At 36.9% G+C, this 9,913-nt stretch overlaps 3 pseudogenes; all 3 read right to left on the reverse strand.

The window, feature by feature from the left end:
* Positions 1 to 615: 615 nt before the first annotated feature.
* Positions 616 to 2,371, reverse strand: LOC131940180 (E3 ubiquitin-protein ligase arih1-like; annotated as a pseudogene).
* Positions 2,372 to 2,490: 119 nt separating this feature from the next.
* On the reverse strand, positions 2,491 to 2,658 carry LOC131940211 (uncharacterized; annotated as a pseudogene).
* Positions 2,659 to 4,072: 1,414 nt separating this feature from the next.
* LOC131940206 (uncharacterized) lies at positions 4,073 to 4,159 on the reverse strand (annotated as a pseudogene).
* Positions 4,160 to 9,913: the final 5,754 nt, after the last annotated feature.

Consider the following 9,913-nt stretch of genomic DNA (forward strand, 5'->3'; position numbering starts at 1 on the left):
TCACGTCCTTGTAAAAAGACATGCCGTGGTGCAAATTTAGCTCTTATGTATCACAATTTCTGTGCGCTTTATCACTTGATGCAGGAACATTCTATTTTGATTATATTTTTATGGTCATAACACGTTATGTTTATTTGTGTTTGTCAAAATAAAATAAAATATTATAATTTTTTTTTAAATAAAATATTATTATTTTTTTTTTAATTTTTTTATGTGCTTTCATTAATTTTATTCAGTAAGTTTAAGTATACATAATGGGTGAAAATATTCTATAAACAATTTTTTATTAACTTAAACTTGACACTTGAATTTTTAAAAAAGGTATTAGTGAGTCAAATAGTTTAGAAACGTGTGTACAAATTTCAGTTTGAAGTTCAAAATATTTGATTTTGGACAATTAGAAAGCTAGTGAAAAAACTTTATCAACTAAAATAGATGGGTATGCTCTCATTCGTAGCTTGTACAATCGTAGAGAAGATTGGTTTTTAAAATGCTACAACAAATTTCCATCAGTTTGTGAGGTCAAAATAAAAATTATTTTATAGCACTATTTAGTATTTGAGTGAAATATTTTAAATTCCAACTTTATTATAAGTATGAGAACTGTGTATGCTTCGTTCAATTGATTCTGAGTATCTTGCATTGGACAATAAATAGAAGTCAGATTTATAAAATATACCTTGCATTAAAAAACAACTTTACTTAAAATTCTGGAGAGCTAAAAAACTGAATATGATCTCAATACTTATTTTTAATCTGAAAAGCTAAGTTAATATAATTTCAAAACTAGAAGGTTCAATATTTGTATACACATATATAATGACTGTGATTTAAACCAGCAGAAAGTCAGTTACAAAATAAAGATAAATAAATGTCAACAAACTGCAAATGCCCAGTTGCATATGGGCTGTGGTTAATCAAGCATAATTACACTGCTGCTCGGGATATTTCTTGACTATCCCTAGCTTTCTTGGCATCATCTTCATTGTACCTATTACAGTTATACCAAGAGGATCCATGGGGTTCCCAGGGTCCAAGACAAACCCAGCAGAAATCTGCCCTACAGTTCTGATTTTTACAGACCATGTGGTTACAGCCGCCATCTTTCTCCATCGTAACGTGACATTGTGGGCATTCCTTTGTGTTTGCCGCTATCCAATTTGATGTTTCACTATCATCATCACATTTTTAATCCATTGTTTTAGCCACTTGCAACGCACAGGATCATGCCAGTTTTCTCCGCACGAAAAACAAAAGGTATGGCCACATACACAGGTCACCGGCTTTGCATCATGGTGGGCCACATTGACTGCATGTCCGCAGTCCGGGGCTGGACACCATCTCAATAACCTGTTACACTCTACAAAACCATTTGTTATTATTTGTTGATATTTCAATTTAACTTTTTGGTCTTTTAGTAACTCCATTACACTTTTGTCATCTACAAGAATATCACAGCCATAGGCAGCACAAGAAATGGTTTGTCCCATACCTTCATCCATTATTTTTGATGTGAGGTACTCAGCCCAACAATTGGCACAAAAACGATGACCACATTCAAGACCCTTCATATCATCCAATGCCTTAGAAAAGTAGCATATTTCGCAAAGAACGTTGTCTTCTTGAACACTGTTTCGCACTTGACGCTTAGCACCCTTCCCCATATCACGCCGATGAGGACTAACAACATGAGCTTCAGAAAATAACTTGTCTTGATCACCATCATAATATCTTTCCATTTTTTTTTTTTTTTTTTTTTTTTTTTGCCGTCTGGCGTTTAATAGATTTCCTCACTTGCTGTCTACCCTGTTCGCGCAGGGAGGCAGCAAGAGTAGGTTGCATGATTATATACATACATGAAATATTATACATATTTAAAACAATTTAATCCTTGCTTGTGTTATTTTTCTGTTTTCTTGATTCACTTCTGGTTTCGTATTTTCCATGTTTTCCTGTTTTCATTGATTCGCTTGTTTTTACTTCCGGTTTCTTAGTTCCTTTTTAAAATGACATAAAGTACATGAAAAAACATGATCGCTTCTCCGTTTTTGGTCGTGCTTCTTGTGATTAATACACTCTTGGTTTGATAGTGGTTGATTCTTAGTTGGTAGTTGTACTTGGTGAGAGTGAGTTTGGTGTCTTGTCGTTGATGGTGGAGTTGGTCGAATGGTGTAGAACTTGGAGAGGGTGGTTGAGGTAGTGTCCTTGCGTTAAGATGAGGTATGATGCGCTTGGTGGAAGGGCAAGTTTCGTATATTGTTGTTGGTAGTAGAGTTGTTCGATGACGTGAAGCTTGGAGAGAATAGTTGAGTTGAGGGGGTTCTTGTGTTGAGAGATCTTTCGAAGTGAGTTGCTTTGAAATATTGTTCATTGTGGTTTTGAAGAGGAGTAAAGTTGTGACGTAGTTAAGTAATTGAGTTGGGCGAGGTGACGTTGAAGAGTGAAGTTTTGCTGATGTTGCTGAGTCGAGGATTTTGAGCTTGGTGAAGTAGTTGAAGCGGTCGTTGGCGAGATTTGCGTGAGTTAGAGTAGTAGATTTGACCGCTCTCGGCCCCGGCAGCCAGCCCTAAAAAGGGCTGACCAACCAAATGGCTAAGAACCATGTAGATCCATAACAGATACTACACTTTGATCTTAGCCAAAAGGCCGAGAAGCCTTTCCATTAAATAATTATTTTTTTTTTTTTTTTTTTTTTTTTCTTTTTTGTCTGGCGTTTAATAGTCTTCCTTCCACACGTGGATAGGTTGCATGTTAAAACAATTACAATGTAATACATGGTATTGCATTAAAAAAGATTTACAATGTCTTAATATCCCTTCTGATTTCTTTGTTCCATGTTTCTTTGATTTCTTTGTTCCGATTTCTTGGTTCCATTTGTTTCTTTTGATTTCTTGATTTTGTTTCCGGTTTGCTATGACATAAAGTACAGGACAATACAACATGATCGCTTCTCTGTTTTTGGCCGTGCTTCTTGTGATTAATACAGTCTTGGTTGGGTAGTGGTAGATTCTTAGTTGGTAGTTGTAGTTTGAGAATGTCAATAGGAGATAATCTGTTGTTGAAAGGGCGAGCTTGTGTCTTGTCGTTGATCGAATGTTGTAGAACTTGGCAAAGGTTGACGAGAGTTTATGGATGATTACATGTGAGATGTTTTGAGTATTTGATCGTTGAGGGATGAAGAGATGACTTGGTACTGGATGTCGTTAATGGAGAGGAGCTTGAAGTGGGCGAGATGACGTAGAGGAATGATTAGTTTTCGTGGTATTGCTAAGTCGAGGCTTTGAGCTTGGTCTAGTAGTTGAAGTGGGTAGAGTGAAGGTGTTGATGATTGTTTGTTTGGGGCAGGGGTCGGCAACCTGCGGCTCGTGAGCCGCATGCGGCTCTTTTGATATCAAGATGCGGCTCTCCAGCTCCTTGCCCAAATACTAATAATCTTAATAAAAAATAAAATATTTGAAATAAAAAAAAATGTTAGTGGCTCTTTAAAACCAGGGAAATTTGTAAAATTGTAACTTTTGGCTCTTCCGCTTTAAAAGGTTGCCGACCCCTGGTTTGGGGTGAGTTGAGTTGGTATTGGATATATGGTTAGTTCGTTTGCTGGTATTTGACGGACCCTCCCACCTAAGATGTCTCCTATGTGGGTGTCGCCAAATTAGTGGCAAAGTATTTAGTAGCGATGTGTTTGCGTGGTTGATAGGTTGATTGGCTGGCGATCGTGACGGACCTCGCACCTAAGATTCCTCCTAGGTGGGTGTTGTCAGAGTGGTAGTGAGTTTGTTGGGAGCGAGGTAGTTGTGTTTGACGTAGTAGATGAGTTCGATTTGTTAGCGATTGTGACAGACCTCCCACCTAAGATTTCTCCTAGATGGGTGTCGTCAGGCTGAAAAATAGAAAATTGAAAGTTAGCCACTCGTACATTTGAAGCCACCCAATACAAGTACTGGGTGACTCATCTCGAGGGCATGTGCGTTCGAGGGATATGTGGGAGCAACCCCACAGCGGTCGTTGGCGAGATTTGCGTGAGTTAGAGGAGTAGATTTGACCGCTCTCGGCCCCGGCCGCCAGCCCTATAAAGGGCTGACCAACCAAATGGCTAAGAACCATGTAGATCCATAACAGATACTACACTTTGATCTTAGCCAAAAGGCCGAGAAGCCTTTCCATTAAATATATATATATATATATATTTTTTTTTTTTTTTTTTTTTTTTTTAATACTTTCATTTGCAATTAAAACAAGTACATCAACATCAAATTTTTTAACATAATTTTGAACACCAAATGAAAACGAAAGGTTTTGCAAATGTACATAATGAATGTTTACATGATGTCATGTATTTGATTATAAAAAAAAAAATTGCAAAGGATCACAGTAAAAGGGGTGAAGGTCAAATGAAAGTGTCAGAAGTCTGGGTGGGGAGAGGAAAGGAAATTTTTCAGAGAGGGTCAATGGGACAGTGAAGCATTTTCTATGTAGGGAAACAACTTAAGTTGACTAGTTGAAAGGGTGTTGTAGTGGTAGCATTGAGTTTTCAATTTTTTTTTTTTTTTTTTTTTTTTTTTTTTTCTTTTTTTTTTTTTTTTTGCCTCAGACACGTAATTTATAGCGTCAGTTGTGTGTTCGCTTTAGTATTACAGTTTTCATCATCGGCTTGTGAGGACTGATACAGATTTACAATAGTAATATTTCTTTCTTACTTGTAGCCTGCTTTCATTCATTTTAGATGGTTTACTTATACATAGATCTAATACAAAACGTCTAAATATAAAGAAAAAATTAAAATTAAAAACCAACCTGAAACTGAATATGCTAATGTGTAATTAAATGATGATTCAAGGGATTTTTTTTCTCGGCGTGGTGGGCTGAGGGGACGAGGGGGGGGGGGAGAGGGGGAATTTGTTTTTTTTTTAAAGTAGAGCTAAAATGAAATTGGGATTACAGAGAATTAAAATGATACAAATTTTAAGCAATCGGAAAAGCAATGTTATTACAATGAGACACGTAAAAGCAAACACTCTTCCCTTTCAAACATCTATATCTATACAGTCCTCAATTAGTTTTTTTTTCCTTTTTATTTTTTTATTTTTTTTATTAATTCAATTGTTTTAAACATTTAAATCAGTAAAAATTATTTATTTGATAGATTTTACACAGCATCAAAGACATGAACATCAAATGCATATATAATAATCAAATGGAGAAAATAAAATGGCATAAGAACTAGACTAAAATAAGGTGTGCAAACTAGGTTTCTCTCGACTGCTTAATTTACTGTGCTTTTTCCTTAGCTGAGGAGTCAAAAGTTCACATTGTAGCCATCCATGGACAGAAATAGAAACGACCGTGGGAGAAGTGTCTCTGCAGTACACATACTGATCTATCATTCCAAAACTTTCCATGACATAAAATTGACCCTTGGCAAAGAGGGCACGCTACCTTGAAAAATCCGCCAGTCCGGTTGAGTGGGGGGAAGTGTGTGTGTGTGTGGGGGGGGGGGGGTGAGGTGTGTATCTCTTTCTACCATTCAGGTTGTGCACTTTTAAAAACCTGGGAAACAGAAGACTGTTCTAATGTTAATTTACTTGAGGGCTGATCGAGTGATGTTTAGCTTGAGACTGTCGATATTAATTATGCATCTAGTTTATTTGCTTCTTCTGTAGTTCAAATGTTAGTTTCCTGGAAAAGTAGGATTTCAATATTGTGTTTATTTATTATGTTGTTTATATACTGTGTTTGTCCCTAGCCCCCCCTGATGTTCAATGTTGCCAGAGTTAGCATGAATTATTTGGGGTTTTCTTTCGAACATCTGTTTCTAGAGGGCTGGATGGTGGTGGTCTTTTAACGCCAAACTTTCCAGCCGCTGATTTGCTATCCCGTTGGGCCCTGGTCACGACCCTTTGAGGTGGCTTTACTGTAGGTAATTGATTTTTACTTGAACTGATTGCTTGACTATATGACAGTTGACCTGATACCTTTGTTGCTGATATACTTTGTGAGCTTTTAATTTCCTTTAGCGGTTTCGTTATGTTTTCTGAACTAGTGTTATCTTGAAGAATATCATTTATTGTTTCGTTGACAGCCTCCAAATTTTCTAGATTTCCATCTTTTTGAGACCCTGTTACTATGGAATTTCTGATCGCTATTGTCTCCATGGCTTCGGCCTCTATTGTGGTTTCTGTTACGCTTTCGTTAACTTGCTGTGATGCTGCAGTAGTATGATGTGCTTCAGTTTGGCCATCTACTCCAAAGGCATCTTCTACCTCTCTATGCCTTGCTTCTCTAAGCATTTCATTTTGTCTTTCTCCGTCAACATCATAACTGTCCCAATGCTTTAAGAAATTTCTATTGTTACTTAGATGCTCCCTAACTTCTTCTTTATCATTTGCATCACAAGGCTCAATTGCCCTGTACTGTCCGTCTACTAGCTGGACGCCGTCAAGAGCGCGAGTCCTCAAATGCTCACACATTTTAGGCAGGTGCCTGTCTGTGTTGCAGTGGCAACATTGCACCCTCCTCCCATTGAGGATTATAAGGACTCTGCTCTCCTTGTTGGCTTCATTTGTAAGTATAATATAGTGTGGGACACTCTCCACATCTTCTTTCTCCAGAGAGATGGTGAATTGGACCACATTTGATTGGTCTATTCTCTTAAACGTTGGTGTTGAGTCCTGACTGCTTATAGATTTCAGAATCGCCATTATATCATCGTCACTTGTCTTGGAAGGGAGCCATTTCAGAGTGCCCCTTTGCCCAGATTTATCGGCGTGGGTTATTGATATTCTCTGCACTCTGTATCTGGATGTTACCCCAGGTGGCAAATCTCTGTGAAATTCTTTTAGGTGCATTTTCTCATATAGTTCCTTTGATCTAATGGTGACATACCATTTACGCAGTGTCCCATAGTTATACAAACCCTCAAATTCAGCTGGTGATAGGCTACATAACATACATAGCTCTCTTTTTAGTTCGTCAGCTGTGAGGGTAGCTAAAGAAAAACCCTCTTCTATAAAAATCTCTAGAGTTTTTGGTGCATGTCCTGCCATGCCAAACTTAGGCCGGAATAGCCGTTTGATGTATTTTTCCGACATAGTTGTGCGTGAGGCCTACCCGGGGCCAGACAACACACACACGAAATAAAAAAGAAAAAAAGTACTTACAATGTATAAAATGTGAAGACAAAAAAAATAACACACACACACAAGGTTCCAAATGGAAATACACACGAGTTTAAATAAGTCTGTGAAAGGCAGATCAGTGATATTTTGTCATAGTTTACTTGATACGTTTCTCTATCCATTGAGTTTTCAAAAGGTTGCATTAAAATATTATAGAAGTTAAGAGCTCAAAAGATCTCTATTGTGTAAGCGAAGAAGATTAAATGTGACTGTTATTTATATGCATACGATGTGTAGCATCTTAAAGGTTCGCGTATAAACAAGACGATAAATATTTTATGCGACAACAAGTATAATTACAAACAATAAATTACTAAAAATAAATAAATATTTTGCAAAGTAAGCTGATACTATTTTATTTTTGGTTGTGATGTCTGTATGTTTTAATGTTTATATTAATTTGATAAATATACTTGTAAGTTGTTTCCCTTTATAAACTATTTTATGAAATTGATTGTTCGATGTCATTTAATATGTGTTTAGCAGTTTCGAAAAATAGTTTCGAACAGAAGTAAAACCTTATTTTTGGATAACGTACTTGTTTTGTGTAACCTTTTTGTCACAAAAAAAATGGACTTTTATGCTCGCGTGCGAAATGGGGGTAGAGGGGGTGGGTGGGGTTCGGTTCATTGTAGATGTCCACATCTTGATTTTTTTTATCAAAAAAAAAAAAAAAAAAAAAAAAAAAAACACACACTGCACGTAAACTGTATCTTACACAATAATAAATCGACAGTTCTCGTGTTGAATAAATACATCAGTAATGTAACTGTATATCAAACGCCTAAAAAAAACGGGAGATTTTTTTTTTCAATCGGGATGGGAGTGGGGAAGGGGCTGTGACCGCGGCAATTATCTAAAACATTTCACGATATTTCATTTTTATTTTTTAAACATTTCAAACAATTAAAGCATACGTTTAAAACCAATTTAAAAAAAACCCTCAATTTAGCCACTTTACAGTTAGATCTGTGGTTCCCAACCTTTTTCGAGTGTCGACCCCCTTTTATAAAAAGTAAGTGACCCGCGACCCCCATAGAATTAAAAAGCCGAAATTAATTTGGAAATTAATAAGCACTAAAATACGATTTTCTAGTAGACTTTCAATATGAACTACTCTTAATAACTGTTTTAATAGCATTAATAAAATTGCATACTATTCACTAAACCTTCGTGGTTAACTTTTTAATTATTTTTTTTTTGTTAACGCCAACCTCTGTCATTATAATTATCTTAATTGTGTTTTAATCGAAGAATAGTGTTGAAAATATATTCTCGAAAAGTCAATCAATTTTACGTGTCTGCAGTTTTTCATCTTACTCGAAATCACTTTGCAAATCAAAGAATTCATCTTGTAATTCATCGGGGATGCTGGCAACATCAAGGGAAGAAGAGAATAGGTAACAGGTAAATGTAGATTCTTCTTTTTTTTCAGCTCAGAGAAATAGCGATGCAGATTTATTTTCTTTATCGATTTTGCAGTTTTGATAAAAATGCCCCTAGATTATCATGGTAAGTTATGATATTCGTTCTTTTTCCCCGAAGCTCCAGGTTAAGCTTATCTTGATGTTCGAACACATCTGCTTGGTATGATACTCTCTCCAACCACTCTATGTCGTTTTAAGTATATCAAAAAGTCTTGTTTCCTTTGCACTTCTAAGAACAATTTGATTTCAGATTTCAATTCAAAAACACAATTAACAACATTTCGTTTGACGGCCAGCGTACTGTAGTGTAGAAGAGCAGAACCTCGTGATCTATAGTAATGTTTTTGCTCAGTTCTTTGAAGGCTCCAGATTTGATATAATTTACGACTTATACTAGCAATGGACTCTTGATGTCAATTGGTTAGGGCAATGGTTAGGGAGCTAAATCTTTTCTGTTTTCTGAAAGCCCGATTTTGAGCTAAAAATAGATGGCGCGCCATCCGTACAAACCCCCACAGCCGTACTAACCCATTTTAATCATCCAGTTTCAAAAAAGGTGTTTATTTTCTCCATGCTATCTTCACAAAAGAGCAACTCTTCTTTGCTATCATCCGCATGAATGTAGACACAGACCAGCAACTGCGAACACGAACTCACGTCTGTTGATTTATCAACTTGAAAAACAAATAATGGTGAAAGCTTAATTTTAATAAATGTGTTATTTAACATTTACGTACATGTAGCGTTTGATGAGATTTTCTCCTATCTATATATATACTTCTCTTCTTCGAGTTTCGAGCCGTTAGAAAACAAGCTGCAAACGCTCTCCCTACCTCCCCACCCCTACATGGTTTTAGTGAGCTGTGTTCACTCTAAATGTTTACATGCAGAGCCAACGATTTTAAACGTAGGGGGGGGGGGGGAGGAGGGGGGGAGGGAAGGAAGGGGGGGGGGTTATGGTCCTTAACGAGCTACTTATAGTGTTTTAAAGAAATATTTTCAGTGTCAGCGTTGGTACTGTCGAATTCACAAATTATGAATTATTGAAAATTAGAAACAACTAAATAGCGGCGTATGTTATGCCGCGGGCCGGCTCGTCTATATATATAATTCTCTTTTTCGAGCCGTTAGAAAACAAGCTGCAAACGCTCTCCCTACCTCCCTACCCCTACATGGTTTTAGTGAGCTGTGTTCACTCAAAATGTTTACAAGCAGAGCCATCGATTTTAAACGTAGGGGGGGGGGGGAGGAGGGGGGGGGAAAGGAAGGGGGGGGGGGTTATGGTCCTTAACGAGCTACTTATAGTGTTTT

Source organism: Physella acuta, unplaced genomic scaffold (assembly GCF_028476545.2).
Source record: "Physella acuta isolate Inbredline_101_S28 unplaced genomic scaffold, ASM2847654v3 ptg000311l, whole genome shotgun sequence".
Taxonomy (NCBI): domain Eukaryota; kingdom Metazoa; phylum Mollusca; class Gastropoda; family Physidae; genus Physella; species Physella acuta.